The sequence below is a fragment of the Schistocerca nitens genome, chromosome 2 (assembly GCF_023898315.1).
Source record: "Schistocerca nitens isolate TAMUIC-IGC-003100 chromosome 2, iqSchNite1.1, whole genome shotgun sequence".
Taxonomy (NCBI): Eukaryota; Metazoa; Arthropoda; class Insecta; order Orthoptera; family Acrididae; genus Schistocerca; species Schistocerca nitens.
The window spans coordinates 941384687-941410359 of NC_064615.1; the positions used below are offsets into that span (position 1 = coordinate 941384687).

Sequence of the window (25673 nt, forward strand, 5' to 3'; positions counted from 1 at the left end):
CAACAGATGTTTGTACACAGAGTTCTCGAAATGTTCGCGCAGCTGCATGGCAAAGACGCCCGAGCATTATTCTGCATTAGCCACCGAAATAGTCCTTCGTCCATACACTATCTGATCAAAAGCATGCGGACACCTATTAGTAGACGCTAATATGGGACCTGTCCACTCTTCACCATTGTGCCTGAAATCTCCTGTGGACACTTTCAATGAGGCGTCTGAATGTCTGTGGAGAAATGTACGCTAGCAGAATGAGATTTTTCACTCTGCAGTGGAGTGTGCGCTGATATGAAACTTACTGGCAGATTAAAACTGTGTGCCGGACCGAGTCTCGAACTCGGGACCTTTACCTTTCGCGGGCAAGTGCTCTACCAACTGAGCTAACCAAGCACGACTCACGCCCCGTCCTCACAGCTTCACTTCTGCCGCCGGCCGGGGTGGCCGAGCGGTTCTAGGCACTACAGTCTGGAACTGCGCGACCGCTCCGGTCGCCGGTTCGAATCCTGCCTCGGACATGGATGTGATGATGTCCTTAGGTTAGTTATGTGGTGTCACCGCCAGACACCACACTTGCTAGGTGGTAGCTTTAAATCGGCCGCGGTCCATTAGTACATGTCGGACCCGCGTGTCGTCACTGTCAGTGATCGCAGACCGAGCGCCACCACACGGCAGGTCTCGAGAGACGGACTAGCACTCGCCCCAGTTGTACGGACGACTTAGCTAGCGATGCACACTGACGAAGCCTCGCTCATTTGCAGAGCAGATAGTTAGAATAGCCTTCAGCTAAGTCAATGGCTACGACCTAGCAAGGCGCCATTAGCATTACATAGCTTGTATCTAAAGAGTCTCACTTTTATCGTCAAGAGCGATGTACCACAAGGATGGATTAAAGTTAAGTATTCCAGGAGCTACGTACTTTTCTTTATAGCATTCATTACGTATCCTGTTTCAGACCTATCTACTAGCCTGCGTGAGTTAACGCGTGCCTTTCGGCTACTTCCGAGTGGCGTGGCTGTCTTGTTACGCCACAACAAGTTAGGTTTAAGTAGTTCTAAGTTCTATGGGACTGATGACCTCAGAAGTTAAGTCCCAGCGTGCTCAGAGCCATTTGAACAATTTCACTTCTGCCAGTACCCCGTCTCCTACCTTCCAAACTTTACAGAAGCTCTCCTCCGGCACAGAGTTTTAATCTCCGCTGCAGAGTGGAAATCTCATTCTGGAAACATCCCCCAGGCTGTGGCAAAGCCATGTCTCCGCAATATCCATTCTTTCAGGAGTGCTAGTTCTGCAAGGTTCGCAGGAGAGCTTCTGTAAAGTTTGGAAGGTAGGCGACGAGGTACTGGCAGAAGTAAAGCTGTGAGGACGGGGCTTGGGTCGTGCTTGGGTAGCTCAGTTGGTAGAGCACAGTCTCGGTCCGGCACACAGTTTTGATCTGCCAGGAAGTTTCAAATGGACGCTAGGTTTTGGAGCTCATTCGACGTTCTAAATCGTCCAAAAAGTGTTCCATTGGGTTCAGATCAGGACTTTGGGCAGGCCAGTCTATTTTACTAGTATTTTGTCCACAAACCATAGCCTCACAGATGGTTTTTTTTTTTTTTTTTTTTTTTTTTTTTTTTTTACGGCAGAGTGCATCGCCATGCTGATAGAAGGAACCATACTCTCCAAACTGTTCCTCTACTGTAAACAGTACACACTGCTGTAAAATGTATTCATATCTTTCTTCGTTTATCGTTTTCTTAAGCGCAGTAAGGGTACCACAGAAAAGGCATCCACAAACTGTAATATATTGCTCCCTCTGTACGGCACAATTGGCACTACACATCATGACGGGTAACATTCTGCAAGCATTCAACAAACCCATCGGAATACCACAAGATATACCGTGATTCATCAAAAAATGTTCAAATGTGTGTGAAATCTTATGGGACTTAACTGCTAAGGTCATCAGTCCCTAAGCTTCCACACTACTTAATCTAAATCATCCTAAGGACAAACACACACAACCATGCCCGAGGGAGGACTCGAACCTCCGCCGGGACCAGCTGCACAGTCCATGACTGCAGTGCCTGAGACCGCTCGGCTAATCCCGCGCGGCCGTGATTCATCACTCAAATCACTCGTTTCCAGTCACCCACTGTTCAGTATCATCGCTCCTTATGCCAGCTCAAGCATCACTTAGAGCTAATTAAAGAAATGTGTGGCTTATGGGGAGCTGCTTGACCATTACACCCAATAGTCGTTGCCTCCCTACCCAGTCATTGTGCTAGATGAATTGGTGATGGCATTTTGCAACTCAAGAGTGATTCCTTTCACTATTTCTACGTGGTTTTTACAACCACCTTGCGAGATACCTGACGTTTCCTGTCTGCCAGTACATGTGGTCTGCGTGGTCTTGGTTTGACTGTGGTTGTTTCTTTGCGTTTGCACATCACAATCATGTCACTAACACTGAACGTGGTCGGATTTCGGAGGGCTGTACATCTGTGATGGACTTGTTATAGAGGTGACGTTCAGTAACTGGGGCACGTTCAAAATCACTGAGCTCTCCTGACCGAACCACTCTGCAGTTGCTGTTTCTCCACTAATAATACTCCCCGCTTCCTTTTATACTCTCGTGACATATACGAGGTGTGGCTAGAAAAAAACCGAACTAGTACTGGTGAAACAATAAAACGAATGCAATAAGGCTGAAAGTCGCGTGGCCTGTCACGTGACTCTCGCTCCGCCTACTGCTCGAGTTTCATCTGCCTCCTGCACTCAGTCTGCACGTGGCGTCTGTTTTAAGTAGTTGACGTTTTGTCTGTGCGTCGGAAAATGTTGAGTGTACAGAAAGAACAGCGTGTTAACATCAAATTTTGTTTCAAACTAGGAAAATCTGCAAGTGAAACGTTTGTAATGTTACAACAAGTGTACGGCGATGATTGTTTATCGCGAACACAAGTGTTTGAGTGGTTTAAACGATTTAAAGATGGCCGCGAAGACACCAGTGATGACACTCGCACTGGCAGACCATTGTCAGCAAAAACTGATGCAAACATTGAAAAAATCGGTAAACTTGTTCGACAAGATCGCCGTTTAACAATCAGAGCAGTGTCTAACAGGAGTTGACAAGGAAAATGTTAGGCAGATTCTTCATGAAAGTTTCAACATGAACAAAGTGTGTTCAAAAATGGTTCCAAAGTGTCTCACAATTGAACAGAAGGAACGCCGAAGAATGATTTGTTCTGACATCCTGGAAAACATTGAAAGTGATCCCACCTTCTTACAAAATGTTATTACTTGCGATGAATCGTGGTTTTTTACTTACGATCCCGAAACTAAACGCCAATCGATGCATTGGAAAACTCCTGGTTCTCCACGACAAAAAAAAAGCACGAATGTCAAAATCGAAATTCAAGGCAATGATGATTGTTTTTTTTTTTTTTGACATCAAAGGGATTGTGGACATTGATTGGGTACCAGAGGGACAAACAGTGAATCAGCATTACTACATTACCGTCCTGGCTACCCTACTTGAGCGAGTACGGAGAAAACGGAACGATTTGTGGAGAAAAAAGTCATGGATCCTTCACCAAGACAATGCCCCAGCTCACAGTGCGTTGTCAGTGAAGACGTTTTTGGCAAAACACAACATTCCCATCTTAGATCATCCACCCTACTCACCTGATTTGGCCCCCTGTGACTTTTTTCTTTTCCCTAAAGTCAAGTCAGCTTTGAAAGGAACTAGATTTGAGACTGTTGAAGCAGTAAAAGAAAAAGCGACGGAAGTAATGTATGGACTTACCGAAAATGATCTGCAGCATTGCTATGAACAGTGGAAAATTCGTATGGAGCGGTGTAGAGACCGAGGAGGAGAGTACATTGAAGGAGATAACATGAATTGTTAATAATTGTAAATAAATGTTTTTTCCAGCATCAGTCCGGTTTTTTTCTAGCCGCACCTCGTAGAGGTCAAATTCTAATCACATTGTAATGTCCGAACATTTTTGATCAGATACAGTACACAGGTGGCTATTAAAATTGCAACTCGAGGAAGTGTAGTAAATGACGAAGTTTTACTTACTACGCAATACAATATACACAGTCCAGTTACATTAATATGACTGCCGCCTGTGTTCGACGTCAACGCGCAATAACAACTCATAGAAGGTAGGTAAAGCGCTAGGAAGGGAGGGAATACAAAGCGTTTCAGGAGGATGCGGATAACTGTGCAGTCGTTGTCATACAGAGGCGGAGTCACTTATCTGTCGTCCGAAAGGACATGATCATTGGCTTTTGTGCCCATCGGGACCATCCGACCGCCGTGTCATCCTCAATGAGGATACGGATAGGAGGGACATGTGGTCAGCATACCGCTCTCCCGGTCGTCACGATGGTTGTCTTTGGCCGGAGCCACTGCTGTTCGGTCGAGTAGCTCCTCAATTGGCATCACGAGGCTGAGTGCACCCCGAAAAATGGCAACAGCGCATGGCGGCCCGGATGGTCACCCATCCAAGTGTCGGCCTAGCCCGACAGCGCTTAACTTCGGTGATCTGACGGGAACCGGTGTATCCACTGAGGCAAGGCCGTTGCCCGGCTTTCGGGCCAAGGATAGAAATATTTCCGGAACAGATGAATTTGTAAACTTTTCGCGCGCTGTCGTAGTTAAAGAATACCGTGCATGGCAAACCAGCGCCGAGGCAACTGTGGTGGACCACGGGCAATAGATGACAAGGGTGAACGACGGCTGGAGAGATGTGTGCGGGCTAATATACGGGCAAATGTGCAGTAACTGACCAACCCAGATGAACTAAATGGTTACTAACAGTGTCTCCTCAACGACCGCTCAGCGAATGTTGCTTTGTATGCAGCACCAGGTGCGTGGTTCATGCAGCCATGCCGACGGCTATGCACGCCAAAAACCGCGACTGGACGTCCACTAAGTGGCGACAAGTAGCCTTTTCAAATGAATCACGTTTTATGCTCCTTCGCTGGTGTGTATGGCTCTGCAGCAATCATCGTAAGGGTCCATGCCGGAGGAGGGAGTGTTATGGGCTGGGAAATGTTTTCGTGGCTTTCCCAAGAGATCTCGTCATCTGAAAGATACAACGTATCAACAGAAGTACACATCTATCAATGAGGACCATGTTTACCGCTACATCCAGTTTGTTTTTTCCTTAGCACAATGGGTAGCAGCACAGTGCAATGCATTACCAGTGTGTATGTGCGTGGTTCAGTGAACACCAGGATGAGTTTACCATATTCTCCTGACCACCAAACTTCTCGGATTTAAACTCAATCGAGAATCTGTGAGACCACCTCGGTTGGGTTTTTCCTGCCATGGGTCCCTAGCCGAGAAACCTAGCGTAGCTGGTCACAGCACTGGAGTCTCCAATGCTCCGCATCCCTGCAGATACCTTCAAGAACATCACTGACCCTCTTCCTGCAAGTCTGTGCTGCACAAGGTGCTTATTCAGGCTTTTGACAGGTGTCACGTTAACGTGGCTGCACCGCGTAGTAAGATCAAAAAAAAAGGTTAATACTATAGGTAATATGGAGGTATACAGGGTGCAAAATTTAGAACACAGAGCTGCCACTTCTCGCAGCCATATCAAGTCGAACTTTGGTGAGAAATATGGGTACGTCATTCACTCTGCTTCTTTTCTGTGCCAGAGCTGATTCATGGTAGTGGGTGTCAAGTGGTAGTGTGCCAATCCCTCAGCATTGTTTTGCAAGAAAATGTCATAAAGACCTCGATAACAGCACCCAATAGAAATATATCAAATGGTTCAAATGGCTCTGAGCACTATGGGACTTAACATCTGAGGTCATCAGTCCCCTAGAACTTAAAACTACTTAAATCTAGCTAACCTAAGGACATCACACACATCCAAGCCCGAGGCAGGATTCGAACCTGCGACCGTGGGGGTCGCGTGGTTCCCGACTGAAGCGCCTAGAACCGCTCGGCCACGCCTGCCAGCAGAAATATAACACCTGCTGTCCAAATGACCACCAATGAGAACCGGAGGCGATGGTGTTGTATTTCCAATGCTGCTTCATACCAGGGTCTAGGCTCGTACAATGATTACAATTGCAGTTCGCAACGTTCGTTCTCGTTGGACCATCCATACATTAATAGGTCCATCATGATGCTATACGCACGGAACTCTTGTAAAAAGGCGACGTGATGTCACTCCTGCATCCAGTGTCGAGTTTCGGCGCATTACTGGTGTCAAGCCACTGTTTGTCGCGAGTCAAGGGAAGCTGCGTCAATGGTCGCCATGCTGGCAGCTGTCACGCTGTCCACGTGGATACTCGTCTTGCTCCTAACGAGGCGATTTCCCGACTCAACAATGTACCTGGCTTAGCTGTACGATCCAGTATGGCTAAGCGAACAATATGTCTGTCCTGTCTGGAGCTAGACTCGTGGGGCCACTGAAATACTGCACGGCGTTGACTATGGCCGTCCTGAACCCATCGAGTCCATATTCGAATTATACTCGTGAAACATTGACCAGCACAAGAAAAACGTCACCCAAACAAAAAACCGCCGTCTCTATACGTCACCATTCTTCCAATTGCAAAATGTGCTGATAGCTTTCTCCTTCTCGAGTGTGTCATAACACAATCTCTTCGCAAACATTCATCATTCAAATGTTATTTCTGAATATGGTGTCTGAAGAGCGAAGTGCCAAGGCAAGGTTCGTACCTCGCGACAGAACATCAAGTCAACATAGTCGCTGCCAGAAGCAACGACGAATGAGAAATGGTGGTGTTGACACGCACATTTCCATACGCCACCGCCATCAGCTCACTTACTTCGGCACAACGGAGCGCCGATCAGCACAGTCAGTAATCATCGCTGTAGACGACAGTATCCTCTCTCTTCCGAGCCAGCAGTGCGACATAACTCTGCACAAATGTTTATAGCCAGCTGTATTCTGCTGTGTACTGTTGCATTAATGTTCAGAGACAGTAATAGATACCCATAGCATCCCTGTGCACATGGACTGTTACAAAGTTAAGTATTTCATCTTGTTCATGTTTCCCCTCCAGAAATAAAGCTAAGAACCCATCACTACACCGAGGAGTGTTATTTCCTCGATACAACACCGAATTAGATTCCTGCAAAGCAGTCTTTCCTTATACACAGAATGTAGATGGCCTTTCTCCTACCTATTTTGTGTAGTTGCGTTGAGACACTAATCATCTGCGTATCCAAGTATGTAGCACACTTAATTCCAATTTAACGTTTGTTGCGCACCGCTTCATCGTGCTCCAATTTTAATGACCAGGAGTGCACTTGCCTCGAGTCTTTTTCATGGCAACGGATTTCTCCGTGCATATAACCTCTAGGACAGGAGCCTTAATTGTAACTCAGAAACGATGGGATCAACAAAAACTCTCTAATTTACAGATGAAAATAGGTCATCTAACAATTTTAATTGATGGAGAAGTTGTCCAGGCAAATGAAAAATTTTCGCGCAGTACGGCTGCAGCCCAATGGTATTGGTTACAGCTCCCACAAGTGTTACAAATGCCCAAGAATCTGTGTATGAGAGGCTCAGACGAGTATGAGCTGTATCTTCGTGATGAAACCACTAGCCACCGGGAGCCACAGCAAGCGAAAGGAAAGGTATGTACCGGTGATCGTAATTAAAATACAGCTACTCCCAGAGGTCCAGTGAGGGCTATAAATATTCTGTGGTAGTGAAACTTGGTAGATATTCCAATGCGTTAACGAGGAACCAATTTACGCAGGAAAAGAAATTAGTTCCAATTTTGGCAATCAGTTGCAATATGGCGCTGTGAAAGCAAGGAAGACGTGTAGAAATGTTTGCATATTAAATGGATTACGAACGGCGTGTGGTCAGAAATAGTCAAACAAGCGAGAAATGAATAATTTTGATTTTATTATTAACCGCTGCTTACACAATTTGCTCAATATGAGCACTGCAGACGTCGACGAAATGTTGCATCCATAAAACAATATGATGAACAGTTGCTAGCAGCAGTTCGGTCGGAATCTGAGCAACGTGTTCCTGTATACTGGCCTTTAGATCAGGTAGAGACCGACGTGTCCCTGGTAAACGCTTTCCTTTACATATCCACAGAACCAAAACTCACATGGCTGAGATTGGGTGATGTTGCAGGCCATACATTTGGAAAACCTCTGTAGATAACACGTTAAGCAGATCTTTTACTGGGCGAGCAACACAAGGGCTTACCCCGTCCTGCATGAATACAATGGTTTCCACACAGTTGCACTCTTGCAAAGGAGGAATGATATACTGTACAAAGAGGTCTCGATAGCGTGCAGGAGTCACTTTACAAGTGAGAGGCTCTTCTATTCAAAGGAGAACGGACCGAAAATAAAGGTGCTTGTGAATCTGCACGACACAGTCACATACTGCGAGTCCAGTAGCTCTTCGTGAACAACACGCAGTTCAGCAGTACCCTAAATTCGGCAGTTCACTGCACCTTGCATCGTAAAATGTGCCTCGTCACCCCATAGAGTATTGCCTGGCCGCATGCCAGAAACTGAAGATCAAATTCAGATTGTTGCTGCACCGTCTGCATCTTGTAGGGGCACCAGTGTAAAATGGACCACAAAACTTTCCGTACTGTTGTTCACAGGCTGGACAGTTCCCGTGACAGCCCACGAGCTCTGGCACTACCCGGGACATGTTCAACTACAGCAAGAACAACCTCGTCAACAGCTTCCACCGGAGTACGATTCCTTCCTCTTCCAGGTGCCACAGCCAAGCTCACCCGTCTTTTCGTATTTCATTATCATCTTCTTTAAACGATTAAAGACTTGCACCTCTTCTCAGACCTTTCAGTCTCTCTCTCAATGTAACTCTGTAATTACTGCCGTGCACTAAAACACTTTCATGAGTATCGCACGGTCTCGCCTCTCGATAGCCATAACTCACGTCACAGCATGTCAAATGGCAGTGTAGATGTCATACCATCATACAGTGTACAGCGCAAATTTGCACATGGTGACCACAATTGGAACAGATTTATTTTCCAGTATAAATCGGTTCTGAATTAACGCATTAGCATATCAACCAAGCTTCGCTGCCATACGATAATTACAGGCCAGACTGGACCTCTGTGAGTAACTGCAGTTCAGTTTTAACCACCTGGTACCTCGGTAGGGCCGGCCAGAGTGGCCGAGCTGTTCTAGGTGCTACAGCCTGGAACCGCGCGACCGCTACGGTCGCAGGTTCGAATCCTGCCTCGGGCATGGATGTGTGTGATGCCTTTAGGTTAGTTAGGTTTAAGTAGTTTTAAGTTCTAGGGGACTGATGACCTCAGCAGTTAAGTCCCATAGTGCTCCGAGCCATTTGAACCATTTTTGAACCTTGCTAGACAATAATACTGCAAGCACCTTCCAAGGGAGCCGGCCCAAGGCTTGTTCTTTCCGTAGACTTCGGCGATACGGCACAACAGATCAGCGCGAACACAAGAAAATTTACGGGTCAGCCGCGCGGGGTAGCCGCGCGGTCTGTGCGTCTTGTCACGGTCCGTGAGGCTCCCCCCGATCGAGGTTCGAGTCCTCCCTCGGGCATGAGTGTGTGTCTTCTCCTTAGCATAAGTTAATTTAAGTTAGATTAAGTAGTGAGTAGGCTTAGGAACCGATGACCTCAGCAGTTTGGTCCCATAAGACCCTACCACAAATTTCCAATTACGAGTCAGAATAACAGCGAAATTTGCGGATATCTGTAAACTAAACATTCCTTAAAATAAAAAAGAATGCATAATTCGTCTTGAGTCATGTCGAACAACGCAGAAATCTGATGAAAACTCATTTAGAATGATTGGCAGTAGACGCTGGGACCATGCCAGTCCAGGCATGCAACAGCCATGTCGCTACTGCGAGACATATTGTGGGTGCTGCACAATAGCCGTGCCACTTACATTTCGATTGTGAGTTGGTAATGATAAGCACTACAGTATTCACATAATAATGCGCTTGTTATGTTCTGTTTGTTCAAAAGTAGTAACTAAGAGCCAGGAAAGTGACTCTGGGAAAATTGTATTCTTTTCTGGATTGTGGTTTGTGATGGGAAGCTATTAATAATTTGCAGTATAAATTTTGTAAAAGGTAACTGCAATCAATCTGTTTCGCAAAACAGATATATCTTGTGAAATTAAAACTCTCGTAATGTACTCAATTTACATTGCTGTTCCTAGCTAGCACACCTTATAGTTTCATTTTTTAGTAACTGCAAATTCTTTATTCAACAGCGTACACTGATCAGCCAGACGATTATGGTCACCGATCTGCTATCGATATAAGCCCGTCCAGGCGATATTGCAGCGTCACCTGGAGAGGAACGACTGCTAGTCAGACACACGCACGGTGCATTTAGTTAGTTTGTAGAATGGGGAAGGCGCGCGATTGACCGAGGGCAGATTGTAATGACACAGAAGCTCGGCACGAACATTTCGGGAACTGCAAGACTTGTCGAGTGTTCGAGGGGGTGCTGCGGTGAGTGTCTTCAGCACGTGACGAAAAAAAGATGAAACCACGTCCAGACGTTATGGGGTTGGGCAACTATCGTTTATTACAAATGTCGGACGTCAGTATGTGAGGAGACTGGTAAAACAGGACAGGCGGAGAACTAGGGCGGAACTAACATCAGACTTTACTGCTGGGCAGAGTACAAGTATGTCTGAACACACAGCGCACCGAACACTCCTGGCGATGAGCTTCCACAGCCGACGACCCATGCATATGCCAATGACAACATCACGACATCGGCAACTACGCCTGAAATGGGCACGTTACCATCGGTATTGGACATTAGTGCAGTGGCAGTGCTTTGCATGGTCTGATGAATCCCGATACCTTCTTCATTATGCCGATGGGAGGGCGCCGATCCGTCGTCTTTCAGGGGAACAGCTCCTTGACGCCTGTACTGCGGGACGGAGACAAGCTGGTGACGGCTCCATTACGCTCTGGGGAACATTCAGGTTGGCATTCACGGCTCCAGTGGAGCTCGTGCGAGGCACCATGACGGCCAAGGAGAATCGTACACTGGTTGCAGACCACGTACACCTCTTCACGACGATCATGTTTCCAGACGGCAGTGGTATTTTTCAACGAGATAACGTGCCACGCCACAAGGCCAGGAGTGTGATGAAGCTGTTCGAGGAACACATGGCGAATTCCAATTGATGTGCTGATCCCCCAACTCGCCAGATCTGAACCTGATTGAACACATCTGGAACGTGATTCCCCTGAATTTTCGGGAATAATGTGACGTGTGTGCAGATGTGGTGCCAACTCCCTCCAACGACTTACGAGGCTTCACTGCTTCCATTCCACGACTTGTCGCCGCTGTTATTGGTGCCAAAGGTATATATACCGGCTATTACGTAGGTGGTCATAATGTTCTGGCTGATCAGTGAATACCTCGTTTTCTCCAGCCCCCCCCCCCCCCCCACCTCTCTTTCCAGTGTTTTGTATTATTTTTTCTCGCCCCATTTGTTCATAGGTTCCAGTTTCACTGTCTCGTTTAAATCCACGACTATCGCTTTTTGCAAAATTTTCCAAATTTTAAAGGAAGGTTAGGGATCGGACTTTAGACTACTATACTGTAAGTATTTAGTCTTGCGGACACTTTTTATCGCCGTGATTGATGTTCGCGTAATATTATTTACGGTCTCTTCCTTCTTTTTGTCAGATCTGCCCCTGATGATGTGATTTAAATAACGAAACCTGTCGTCTTTTAATGAAAGATTAACAACAGCCGCAGTGGTTTTGATCGAACATCCAAAGTTTCATTTCGGATGCCCGTGCAATAAACTGTTGTCTTTGTATCTTCGGTTGTGGTCGGAGGAATATTCTTAGCGTTTAAGTATAGAGATTAGGTCCATCTGTGTTCCACGATTTAAACCGTTTGACATAACAGTGCGAAATAAAAGCGAGTATTGAGAGATGTCAATGTCGTCAACAAGAGCATCAGCCATAAATAAAACCTTATGCATCTAAGAGTAAAACAGGGGAAGCATAGAGTCAGAAAATCCGGAGTGCTTACCAATTTGGTAAGCACTCCGGATTTTCTGACTCTATGCTTCCCCTGTTTTGTTGATTATTAAAATGGATGGCACGATTTGGAACGCCAGGCAGTGAAGACTAAAAACAATAATTCTTTTGAGAGCTAAAACGTGAAATGATTGGTTTCCATTATTTGTCGAAATGGAAAGGCTTGTCTTGGCCGGTGGGTGTGGTAAGTTACATAGAAAGTCAATACATTAAATGAATTCGCAATTGCGAATAAAGGCAATCGTCAGCTGCAGAATAGCTCAAACTTCCATTATTGGTTGTGCTCGGATTGCCAAATGGTAAGGCGACCGCTCGCGATAAGCGGGAAATCCGGGTTCGAGTCCCGGTCCGGCACGTATTTTCATTGTCGTCATTCCATTCTGCAGCTGATGGTTGTCCATACTCGCAATTGCGAATTCATTTAACGCATTTCATAGCTGTTGCAGTCGCTGCAGTGACTGTCCCTTTAGACGTGCATGCATGTCCAAAGGAACCTTACATCGTAATCAGAATAACACAGGCACTGCAATATCGAAAATCAGTAGCCCGTACGAGCACCTAGCAGACAACATGCTCAACCGAGACAAGCGCTTTTGGGTCGACAAGTAATTGAAACTACCTGTTCCATGTCTGCTCTCTCAGAGAAATTATCGTCCTGTATCTTCACTGCCTGGCATTCCAACATATGTCATCAATTATAATAATCAAACACAAAATTCGTAATGACAGTGGATTTGCTTTCTTTACATTTGCCTTGTTTTGTTATTTATTATTTACTATTGGCAACATAAAGACAGAAAACCCTTTATTGTATGATTACAAAATTGCAGGGCGATCACTGGAAGCAGTTACTTCTATAAAATATCTAGGAGTATGGACATGAAGCGATTTGAAATGAAATGACCACATAAAATAAACTGCGATTAAGGCAAATGCCAGACTGAGATTCATTGGAAGTATCCTCAAAAAATGTAGTCCAGCAACAAAGGCAGTAAGCTATACGATTGACCAATAGTTAAAACATTGTTCGTCAGTATGGTGTCCATACCACATAGGACTGATAGAGGAAATAGATAATATCCAAAGAAGAGCAGTGCGTTTCGTTACAGATTCATTTAATACGCACCAAAGCGTCACAGGGATGATCTACCAACTCCAGTGGCACACGTTGCAAGAGATGCGTTCTGCGTCACAGTCTGTTTTATTGCTAAAGTTCCGACAGATTTACGTTCCTAGAAGAGTCGACAAATATATTCCTTCCTCCTACGTAATCTTTCGAAAAGACCGTGAAGATAAAATTAGAGAGCTTCAAGCCTACATAGACACTTATCAGCAATCGTTCTTCCCGCGAACCACACGCGACTAAAACAGAAAAAGGAGGAAGTGACAGTTCTACATAAAGTATCCTCCACCACACACCTCAAGATGGCTTGCGGAATATACGTGTAGACGAAGACGTACTGTTTGATGCATAAGGTTTTATCTATGGCTGACGTTATTGTTGCTGATAGTGTTACCTTTGACGCACGCGCGTTTACTCGACACTCTTGTGTCAAGTAGTTTAAATTCTGCCAGAGACTCACCTTGAAATTTGCGTTAAGATGATCAGCCGAAATATGAGAAGAAGAAACAATATTATCCCGGATGGACGTCGGAAACACTATCTAGATGAAACACAATGGCCATTTGCATCGAGTTTCTCTGATTTTGTCTCAACTGAAGATATCCTTTACATGGACCCAACAGCGAGATCACTGTATCCGAATCCTGTAGAGGTTGTAATGAAATGGGAAGATTAATTGAAACATGACATTTGCCACTCTTTCACATCCATGCAGTACTCTTTCAGGGAGGCCAACCACCGAGCGAGGTGGCGCAGTGGTAAGACACTGGACTCGCATTCGGGAGGACGACGGTTCAATCCCGCGTCCGGCCATCCTGATTTAGGTTTTCCGTGATTTCCCTAAATCACTCCAGGCAAATGCCGGGATGGTTCCTCTGAAAGGGCACGGCCGACTTCCTTGCCCATCCTTCCGTAATCCGATGAGACCGATGACCACGCTGTCTGGTCTCCTTCCCCAAAAAACCAACCAACCAACCAGGGAGGCCAGGTCAGCTATTAAGACAGTTCTGTGAGGAGTATGTTCTCAGAGAGCATGCCATGTCACCATAAAGTGAAAGGGTTTTTATTACTTGTTTGAAGTTTTATTTTCAGTTTCAAAACTTTTCACATAACTTTGTTGGAAAGTTTTCTATACTAAATAGCCGTCCTTTGTCTTCCTTTCGCTCAATTTATGCAGATATTCCATTACGCAAACTCATCAGCAAATATCAGAAGCGAGTGAGTATGCTGCAATGTCAGTGTAAGAACACAGCACAGTAACCCTGGGTTCGGCGTGGGGCGGCGGTGGGGTGAGTGGATTGTTGTAGTCTGTTGTGGGGTTCTGAACCACTGAGGGCTACGGCGGGGATGAAGCCTCTCCGTCGTTTCTAGATCCTCAGTTCCATACAATACAATACAACCGTAAAATCACCGAGTTTCTCTAAAACCAGACACTGTAATATCACATCTTCCCCTATCGCCGATGATGGATGACCTTCTCGGTATGCTGCCAGATTCTCTTCTTTTCTTTAAACAATGTTCTAACAACGGAACTACTTGTTATTAAATATCCTCAAATGCCACCCTTCGAAACTGTGTGTTCATTATCACATTCAGTAGGGAAGGGAGCACATGTGAAAACATCACGAAAACTGCGCGATTAAAAATGTAACAGAACACTTGATGGAGGTAGCATTTTGCCTTGTCTAAATAGAAGGTTTTTCACCTGCTAGCATTGTCTCTGGCATTGAACGTGGTGATTTCGCATGTGCTCCCTTCTGTACATGATTTAGTAATCAACACTCAGGGTCGAAGGGGAGGACAGCATTTCTGTTGCCAAAACATTATTTAAGGAAAGAAAGGGTAACAAGCAGCATACCCGAAAAAGTTATCCATCATCGGCGCCAGAAGAACATGTGATATTACAGTATCTGATCTTACAGGAACTCGGAGTGTTTACTATGGTATTTGTACATTCCGTGGAACAGTGATTTCAGGGCTTCTACACTGGAGTGTCTGAAGAAAGCAGGCTTTGATCACCACATGACAGTCCGGCCTCTTTCTTGGATAGTATGCTAGGAGGGATATCGGTTTTAACCGACTGCAAAGCAGACGAGTAAGGAGAAAATCGTTGCGAAATTTGGCACCACATTTTTGCATCAGAAGCATACTCTTATTAAAAATATCCAGACACCCCGACGTCACGAAAGGCGCCACTGTAAAACGAGGCGGGAAGTATTGTGTTGTCGGTAGAGAGACAGTGACAGGAGAAAAGGTCGGTCAGTAGATCTCAGTGACTTCGAACATCGATTATTCCCTTGGTTTCGTCTGGTTAAGAAATCCGTCAGAGATCTTTCTACCCTTCTACCGCTGTCCAAATCGATTGTTGATGGTGTGAATATGAAGTGTAAATACCAACGTACGACCACAGCTAAACTAAGTCCAAGCAGAGCTTATGTACTGATGGAGAGAAGCCGGTGTGCACTGAGGAAGGTTGTAAAAAATCGTATATCAGCGGCAGGTTTCACTCGTAAGTTCCAAAGTGGTACAGGCAATTCAACTAGTACAATGGCTGTGGGTAGGGAGCTCCTTGTAAGTCACATATTCCTGAAGTCAGTGTTGAGCGACGATTGAGGTGTTGTAAAAAGCGGCACCGCCGGACAATGGACGAGTGGAAGCGAGTGATTTGGACTGATGGGTCACGCTATACAGTGTGACAATCCGTTGAAAGTGTTTGGGCCTGGCGAATGCCAGGGGATTGCCAGAGGAGCATTATATGCCATAATGTGCAGTGCCAACAGCGAGGCCTGAAGGAGGTGGTTGCGGCATGGGGGTGTTTTTCGTGGTTGGAGTGTGATCCCCCTATTGCACTTAAGAAAAAGGTGAATGTGGAAAGATATGAACAAATTCTATAGAATTGTGTACTGTGTACAATAGAGGAACATGTCATAAGCAGCAACCCTGAGGCAATGGCCTGTGGACAGTAACTTTCCTTCCCGTGCCCGGGTTCCCGGGTTCGATTCCCGGCAGGGTCAGGGATTTTCTCTGCCTCGTGATGACTGGGTGTTGTGTGCTGTCCTTAGGTTAGTTCGGTTTAAGTAGTTCTAAGTTCTAGGGGACTGATGACCATAGATGTTAAGTCCCATAGTGCTCAGATCCATTTGAACCATTTGAACCAGTAACTTTCCTGAAATAGACTGGCCTGCCCAGAATCCCGATCTGAACCGAACGAAACACCTTCGGAATGCGATAGAAATTCGACTTCGCTACAGAACCTATCTAAGATCATTACTCTCTCTAGTTTAGCTTGTCACATTTCGTGCGGCTCCCCCCGTCGGAGGTTCGAGTCCTCTCTCGGTCATGGGTGCGAGTGTTGTCCTTAGCGTAAGTTAGTTTAATTTAATTAGTATGTAAGCCTAGGGATCGATGACCTCGGCAATTTGGTCCCATAGTCCTTTCCACAAATTTCCAAATTGTCTAGTTTAGCTTTTGAGGCAGAATGGGCATTTCTCCAGATGTTAACATGCCTCACTCAAAGTCATAGGCGAAGGGCGTTAATACCCCATATTAAAGTCCACCAATAGCTATCTAGATAGTCGTGCTCGGATAGTGTACCCTCACAGAGATGCACACAAACTAAAGTTGAAACCTTACAAAGTAATGGTAGCACATAGACAAAACAACTGGTTGATGCAGTCTGTGTGTGATTGAGGGGTTGATTCAGAAATGCTCTTTCGTTTGATGAAGCATGACTACATTTGTAAGAGAAGGTGAACTCCCAGAAAAGTCGACGATGGATTTCTGAAAGACCTCATCGCTACATCTGAAGCCTCCGCAATATGTGGAAATGGAGTGTGACGTGCAACTAATGCAACACGAATTACTGGACGATCTTTTTCCATTAAACAATTACTTCTTATAGAAATGTGAACTATTTGCTGCAGCGTCTTTGGAGAACTCAAAACCAAAAGACTTACAGTTCTCTCTTGGGGAAAACTCAGGAACACACACAGCCAGTATGTACGCGACAGTAGTGTGACGTGTTACTAATGAAAGGGTAGTTCCTGTGCAGGTGTTGGTTCCAGGAAATCCCTGAAATATACAGATCAGTATAGGGCAATATCAACAGCAGCAGAAAATGATTTAGCAGGATTAGGATTCGTTACGTATAGGAAGGTAGGGCAGAAGACTGTGTTACTGTGAACAGTTCAGATCATCCGCTCTCAAAACTCCGCCATCTCTCTCCCCACATCCACCACTGCTGGCGCCTCACCTCCAACTAGTGATGGGGAGCTCGTGAATGAGTCGTTCAAATGAACACTTCACTCCAGTGAAGTGTGAACTAACCACTCAATTTCAATGAACTGGTACTTCAAACTCTTCACAGATAGCACACTCCACACTTTTTTCTAGTTCACTCAATCTCTCCCCCTCTCCCTCTCCCACTACATCGGCGCTACGTCACTCTTTCTCCCTTCCCTTCAGTCCTCCCTCTACTGCCTGTCGAGGAATCGCGCGGTGTTTGTTAATAACACTGAAAGAGGGATTTTACGTGAAATCGTACCAGTGACTACAGGTGACAGTTTACGTTTTGAATCTGGGGGGTTATTACTCTCAACAAAAATAAAATCTACAGGAAAACTTCTTAATAATTACTTAACGTAGGTATATAGACTTTGTGACAGTGGTAAACATACTCATTCTATTTTGGATTAAGTTTTAAAAGGAACATAAAATTGGACTGCAATTCGTTGGTAGCCCTAGTTTTCAATCCATGAATACTACAAATAATGTTTAATTTGGCAGATAAAGACTTTTTTGGGCGCTTCATGAGAAAATGTCGAGCAAGATTAAATGTAATACCTTCTTTATATGTGACAGGCTCCTCTGTTTATCTTTCCTTTGTCTCCTCGACCATGCTCTATTTAAGGCGCTGTAAGAGCGTAAAACGTTGCGTGCACGTTACTGCATAGTTCGGCCATCTGTTGGTAAAATTATGAAGTATTACGAAGCTTTATTGTACGAGCGAGGCGAAGCGAGCGCAGCCGCGGCTGAGCGGCGAACTGGGCAACTTCGCCAGGCTTCCGTACTTCATGAACGAACTACTTCATTTGAACGCTTCACGGCAGAGAGTGAAATGAATGAAGTAGTTCACGGGAATGAACGAGTTCGACCCATCTCTACCTCCAACTGCACAACGCTACGCACTGATCGCATCCAACTGCCCAACACTACAATAGTGAATATTCCAACAATGCCAACCAGCCACAGACTGCACACAGCACAGTCAGTGATTTTCATACAGAGCGCTATGTGGCGCTACCAACATAAAAACCTTAACAGCCTACTTACAAGAGATTCCGGTATCAAATAGTGGATTGTAAGGCGCACCCCCGGAGCAGATATAGACTCAGATCACAATGTAGTAGTGATAAAGAGTTGGCTGAATTTTATGAGATTAATCAGGAAGAACCGATAGCAAAGAAGTAGGGTATGGAAACGTTATAGAATGACGAGAAGTTCTCTAAGGCTACAGATATAGCAATAAGGAATAGTTTAATAGGCAGTGCAATTGAAGAGGAATGGACATCTCTAAAAACAGCAGTTACAAAAGCTGGAAAAAAACGTAGGCACAAACAAGGTAAATGCGAGTTCGAGTATCGGTCCGGCACACAGTTTTTATCTGCCGGGAAGTTTCAAATCAGCGCACATTCCGCTGCAGAGTGAAGATTTCATTCTGGAAACATCCCCCAGGCCGTGGCAAAGCCGTGTCACCGCGATTTCTTTTCTTCCAGGACTGCTAGTTCTGCTAGGTTCGCAGGAGATCTGTGAAGTTCGGAAGGGATGAGTCGAGGTACTGGCGGAATTAAAGCTGTGAGGACGGGTCGTCAGTCGTGCTTGGGTGGCTCAGATGTTAGAGCACTTGCCTGCGAAAGACAAACGTCTCGAATTCGAGTCTCTGTCCGGCACACAGTTTTAATCCGCCAGGAAGTTTCATATCAGCGCACACTCCGTTGGAGAGAGAATATTTCATTCTGGCGAACAACAGTAATGCAGTGTGGTGGCTGTTCTATCTATCAGAGAGAAATGAAACTTTATTCTTTTACATACGTCCTCATGGTGTGTACGTGTACAAAGTTGCGTAGACATCCGACTATGTCTTCTGAGTACTTCACTGTTTTTGTCACGCAATGGAGGTGTATTTTCGTCTTGAAATCACAATCCTTCACTGCTAAGTCTGGAACCGCAAGACCGCTACGGTCGCAGGTTCGAATCCTGCCTCGGGCATGGATGTTTGTGATGTCCTTAGGTTAGTTAGGTTTAACTAGTTCTAAGTTCTAGGGGACTAATGACCTCAGCAGTTGAGTCCCATAGTGCTCAGAGCCATTTGAACCATTTTTCACTGCTAACTGGAAATATTTTCTTCTGGACCTCACATGCTGGCCGCTGAAGTTAGGGATGGAAAAAACCGACCGGTTAAAACCGATCCCAGTATTTTTGTTCTGAATAACCGATACTTTTAGGTATTTGTTTGCTATCAATTATAACAGGTTTTTAAATTTTTCACTAATAACTGGGTAAAAAATCGGCATTTCAATTTGTCGCAGCAACAGCGCTAAAATTTTTGGTTTTTAAATAAAATTTTAAAAAAAGTATTGTTTAGTTTTAAATTTTCCATTGCTTTGAAACATTGGATTACTATAGAAATTGGGAAAACCAGCAAATAGTAGTTTAATAACAACGTCTACAGTTAGGAACTAGCAGCAAGCGCACGACCTAAGAATCGGTACAGTATTGTAGAGACAATACTGTACCTGTTGCCATGTTGCGTATAGGGTTGCAAAGTCCAAAAACAGAAAAGCGGCACTCGGCGTTATGTTTAGCAGGAATTTTTGTCCTAAAGGCGGGACAAACTATTTTAAACAGACATAGTCAGTTGAATATTTTCAGTCATTTATTAATAAGTAACTTTTTAACAATCAGCTTTTTGCGAGACCAACCTTAAACGTGATTAAACTAAAAAACAATCAGTAAACATCGTTATAATTTGGCAGTTATGATAGCAAATAAGTGCTCAGTCCTCTTAACTGCTCTATTCTTCGTAGCCGGCCACTGTGGCCGAGCGGTTCTAGGCGCTTCAGTCCGGAACCGCGCTGCTGCTACGGTCGCAGGTTCGAATCCTGCCTCGGGGATGGATGTGTGTGATCTCCTTAGGTTACTTAGGTTTAAGTAGTTCTAAGTCTAGGGGACTGATGACCTGAGCTGTTTAGTCCCATAGTGCTCAGAGCCATTTATTCTTCATAATGATAATCTTACGTCAAAATAAAGTTCTTCAGTAAGCAAAATGAGCGACTGTACTTTCTTCTTGGACAGAAAGTGAAAGGATATTCAATAACTTTCATTTTCAATTAGACGTATAAACATATAACAATAATGTGTAGTTAGGTAGGATAATTTTAAATTACACAACACCAACTTTAGTGAAATGAAATGAAATGATCGTATGGTATTGTTGGCCGGGAGGTCCCATTCGGGGAAGTTCGGCCGCCGTATTGCAAGTCCTTTTTTAGTTGACGCCACTTCGGCGACTTGCGAGTCAATGATGATGAAAGACACACAACACCCAGCCATCACGAGGCAGAGAAAATCCCTAACCCCGCCGGGAATCGAACCCGGGACCCCGTGCGCGGGAAGCGAGAACGCTACCGCAAGACCACGAGCTGCGGACATCAACTTTAGTGATTGTGCCCTTTGCAATTTATTGCATTCAGTTGTCCATTGGGCGTTTATGAAACAGAACACTCATTCGACGTTGGCAATATGACCTTGAATTGCCAAGTAATATTCTGCCAGTTTCAATAATTCCGGATAAAGTTCTTCATAATGCATTCGCAGGAGCGACGCGCGAGCGTGGTGGGGTGTGGCGAGTGGGTGTTGGCTGATCAGTCTGACCCCCGCTCGCTCTGCGCCCAGCGTGGTTGTGACACTGTGGGTTCGGCTCGTTCGCTTTACGAAGGGCATAGCACACAGACATGAGAATAGCATTGGTTGGTATATTTAAATATCCTTATGGTATAATCCCCCCCTTCCCCCATTCTTCCTCATACTTATCTCGTGCTAACGTCATTTGCTTGGAACTGGCTCTAGTTGTGCACTCTCTCTTTCATCCCTGAAAAGCCGAACAAAAGCTGTATAGGACATGACCGTAAAATACCGGAAATGGCCTAATAAAGCCGGCCTCCTGGCAAATTTAGTGGCGTGGCTGTCAGATGGTACGCGTGTACATGCATTGTGGAAGACTTGGCCCAATCTTGTCTTTACGGCAGTTTCCCAAATGGTTCAAATGGCTCTGAGCACTATAGGACTTAGATAGGTCATCAGTCCCCTAGAACTTTGAAGAACTGCTTAAACCTAACTAACCTGAGGACATCACACACATCCATGCCCAAGGCAGGATTGGAACCTGCGACCGTAGCGGTCGCGCGGTTCCAAACTGGAGCGCCCAGAGCCGCTCGGCCGGCGGCAGTTGCTCGCTGTCGTCCTCAGACATGAGTTGTATTGCAGCATCCCTAGTTTGTGGAACTGTTTTACGAATGTGGTAGCAGTTAAGTACAACGCTCCACTTGCTTTAAAAGATTAAAAACGGGACGAGGTACAAGAAACTTGGGACATCACATAAGGAGAAAACGTCCACTATGGTCCTACGAAAAGAAGGTAAATTTGATTGATGTACCTACAATTTTATTGACGTGCTACAAATTTGGTATCATAACTGAACCCTTAATGTTGTGGTTGCTTCTGGGTGAAAAATTCATACCATCAAAAAGTCAGGATGCAGGAAAGTCGTCAACCTGTGACCTTTAGCTCTCGCTGTCGCTGTGCCCGTCCCTTCCACCTTCGCGACCTTTGTTGGATACAATGAGACAGATCTCTGCCGCAGTCTCAACCCCATATCGATCGAGATCTGGAACTCCTTCACATTCATTGGAATTTCTCAATTTTTGTTCGAAGTCTAGGCTTTTGTTACAGGAAGCAATAACAATAAAAACAGAAAATCGGTTATTTCAGAAACTGGTTATTTTGAGCGGTTTTAACAGTCAGGCTAAAAAACAAACAAAATACCGTCCGAATAGGGCGTCGTGTCATCCTCAGCCCTGAGGCGTCACCGGATGCGAATGCAGACGAGTGTGTGATCAGTACACCGGTCCCCCGTTCGTCGTCAATTTTCGTGATCGTGCCCCTACTTCTCAATCAAGTAGCTCCTCAACTGGCCTCACAAGGGCTGAGGGAACCCTGCTGGCCAACAGCACTCAACAGACCCGGACGGTGACCCATCCAAGCTAAGCCCGACAGCGTTTAGCTTCGGTGATCTAACCGCAACTGGTGTTACCACTGCGGCAAGGCTGTTGGCCAACAGTCAGCATAAACTTGAGACAAAAACAACCCGTGTAACCGAAAAGCGGTTGTTTCAGCTGAAGCCGCCATCCCTAATTTAAGCTAGTTAGCCACGGTATCATCTGTGATAACCGGACAAGCTGGTCGTAAATCAGTTAGTAGAGAGCCACCGGGTGCCGCCGGGGTCGACGGGGAAGCGTGCGAGAAAAGTAACCGCTCGGGACGCCCAAATGGCGGCCAGCTGTGAGAAGCAGCGAACGGCGGCTAGCGGTCACCAAACCTCTGCAGGAGGCGCCGACGTCACAGGCGCCGCGTTACGCAATGCGGCAGCCTTGCGGGGAGAGGGGGAAGGCAACAGCGGTAGGAAGAAGGTCAGCGTACAAACCAGACAGCGCCGCTCTCCGCCTGCTCTGAGAAGAGAGCCCAGGGGCTACGTCATCGCTCGGGGACGGAATTTTCCGCGCGCGGCCGCCACTTCCCGACTGGGCAGGTAACGGGCACTCCGCTGCCTCCGTGCCACCCGTCTCTCAGCTGCATCAGATCGTCGTCAAAGTTTAACAGTTTCTCGTAGGCCTATACTGCAGGAGAAAGGTGTCCTCCAAAGTCCTCCACATGTTAATATGTTCAGCCTTACGCATCTAAATACACTACCGGCCATTAAAATTGCTACACCAAGAAGAAAAGCAGATGATAAACGGGTATTCATTGGACAAATAAATTATACCAGAACTGACATGTGATTACATTTTCACGCAGTTTGGGTGCATAGATCCTGAGACCCAGAAAATACTAGATACAGGCTCCCAGGTAGATGCCATTTTCCTTGACTTCCGGAAGGCGTTCGATACAGTTCCGCACTGTCGCCTGATAAACAAAGTAAGAGCCTACGGAACATCAGACCAGCTGTGTGGCTGGATTGAAGAGTTTTTAGCAAACAGAACACAGCGTGTTGTTCTCAATGGAGAGACGTCTACAGACGTTAAAGTAACCTCTGGCGTACGACAGGGGAGTGTATATATAAATGACGTAGTAGATAGTGTCAGAAGTTCCATGCGGCTTTTCGCGGATGATGCTGTAGTATACAGAGAAGTTGCAGCATTAGAAAATTGCAGCGAAATGCAGGAAGATCTGCAACGGATAGGCACTTGGTGCTGGGAGTGACAAGTGACCCTTAACATAGACAAATGTAATGTATTGCGAATACATAGAAAGAAGGATACCTTATTGTATGATTATATGATAGTGGAACAAACACTGGTAGCAGTTACTTCTGTAAAATATCTGGGAGTATGCGTACGAAACGATTTGAAGTGGAATGATCATATAAAATTAATTGCTGGTAAGGCGGGTGCCAGGTTGAGATTCATTGGGAGAGTCCTTAGAAAATGTAGTCCATCAACAAAGGAGGGGACTTACAGAACACTCGTTCGGCCTATACTTGAGTATTAGTCATCAGTGTGGGATCCGTACCAGGTCGGGTTGACAGAGGAGATAGAGAAGATCCAAAGAAGAGCGGCACGTTTCGTCACAGGGTTATTCGGTAAGCGTGATAGCGTTACAGAGATGTTTAGCAAACTCAAGTGGCAGACTCTGCAAGAGAGGCGCTCTGCATCGCGGTGTAGCTTGCTGTCCAGGTTTCGAGAGGGTGCGTTTCTGGATGAGGTATCGAATATATTGCTTCCCCCTACTTATACCTCCCGAGGAGATCACGAATGTAAAATTAGAGAGATAAGAGCGCGCACGGAGGCTTTCAGACAGTCGTTCTTCCCGCGAACCATACGCGACTGGAACAGGAAAGGGAGGTAATGACAGTGGCACGTAAAGTACCCTCCGCCACACACCGTTGGGTGGCTTGCGGAGTATAAATGTAGATGTAGATGTAGAAATCAGTACCCAGAACAACCACCTCTGGCCGTAATAATGGCCTTGATACGCCTGGGCATTGAGCCGATCAGAGCTTGGATGGCGTTTACAGGTACAGTTGCCCATGCAGCTTCAACACGATACCACAGTTCATCAAGAGTAGTGACTGGCGTATAGTGACGAGCCAGTTGCTCGGCCACCATTGACCAAACGTTTTCAATTGGTGAGAGATGTGGAGAATGTGCTGGCCAGGGCAGCAGTCGAACATTTTCTGTATCCAGAAAGGCCTGTACAGGACCTGCAACATGCGGTCGTGCACTATCCTGCTGAAATGTAGGGTTTCGCAGGGATCGAATGAAGGGTAGAGCCACGGGTCGTAACACATCTGAAATGTAACGTCCACTGTTCAAAGTGCCGTCAATGCGAACACGAGGTGACCGAGACGTGTAACCAATGGCACCCCATACCATCACGCTGGGTGATACGCCTGTATGGCGATGACGAATACACGCTTCCAATGTGCGTTCACCGTGATGTCGCCAAACACGCATGTGACCATCATGATGCTGTAAACAGAACCTGGATTCATCCGAAAAAATGACATTTTGCCATTCGTGCACCCAGGTTCGTCGTTGAATACACCATCGCAGGAGCTCCTGTCTGTGATGCAGCGTCAAGGGTAACCGCAGCCATGGTCTCCGAGCTGATAGTCCACGCTGCTGCAAACGTCGTCTAACTGTTCGTGCAGATGGTTGTTGTCTTGCAAACGTTCCCATCTGTTGACTCAGGGATCGAGATGTGGCTGCACGATCCGTTACAGCCATGCGGATAAGATGCCTGTCATCTCGACTGCTAGTGATACGAGGCCGTTGGGATCCAGCACGGCGTTCCGTGTTACCCTCCTGAACCCACCGATTCCGTATTCTGCTAACAGTCATTGGATCTCGACCAGCACGAGCAGCAATGTCGCGATACGATAAACCGCAATCGCGATAGGCTACAATCCGACCTTTATAAAAGTCGGAAACGTGATGGTACGCATTTCTCATACTTACACGAGGCATCACAACAACGTTTCACCAGGCAACGCCGATTAACTGCTGTTTATGTATGAGATATTGGTTGGAAACTTTCCTCATGTCAGCACGTTGTAGGTGTCGCCACCGGCTCCAACCTTGTGTGAATGCTCTGAGAAACTAATCATTTACGTATCACAGCATCTTCTTCCTGTCGGTTAAATTTTGCGTTTGTAGCACGTCATCTTCGTGGTGTAGC

The 25673-nt window shown here is 45.8% G+C and overlaps 1 pseudogene; it reads right to left on the reverse strand.

Annotated features, from left to right (window-relative positions):
* Positions 1–4452: 4452 nt before the first annotated feature.
* On the reverse strand, positions 4453–4570 carry LOC126238539 (5S ribosomal RNA; annotated as a pseudogene).
* Positions 4571–25673: the final 21103 nt, after the last annotated feature.